Genomic DNA, 244 nt, shown 5'->3' on the forward strand with positions numbered 1-244 from the left:
CACCTTCAACAGCGAGGTACAAAGGCACAGTGGCTACGGGCAAGTTGTTAAAAGCCACACTCCTCGTGGGGGCGGGACACAGTTATGAGAGGGACTTTACCTAACAAATGCAATCAGTGTAACCAAGTTCTTTGTACCCTCAACGAATCCCCAACAGTAGGAAAAAAACAAAACAAAACAAAACACTGCCCGCCTCCGCCCGCCTCCGGCACGCAGGACTCCAGCAGCCGCAGGCCCGGCAGGT

The sequence above is a fragment of the Otolemur garnettii genome, unplaced genomic scaffold (assembly GCF_000181295.1).
Source record: "Otolemur garnettii isolate 467f Iridium unplaced genomic scaffold, OtoGar3 scaffold00122, whole genome shotgun sequence".
Classification (NCBI taxonomy): domain Eukaryota; kingdom Metazoa; phylum Chordata; class Mammalia; order Primates; family Galagidae; genus Otolemur; species Otolemur garnettii.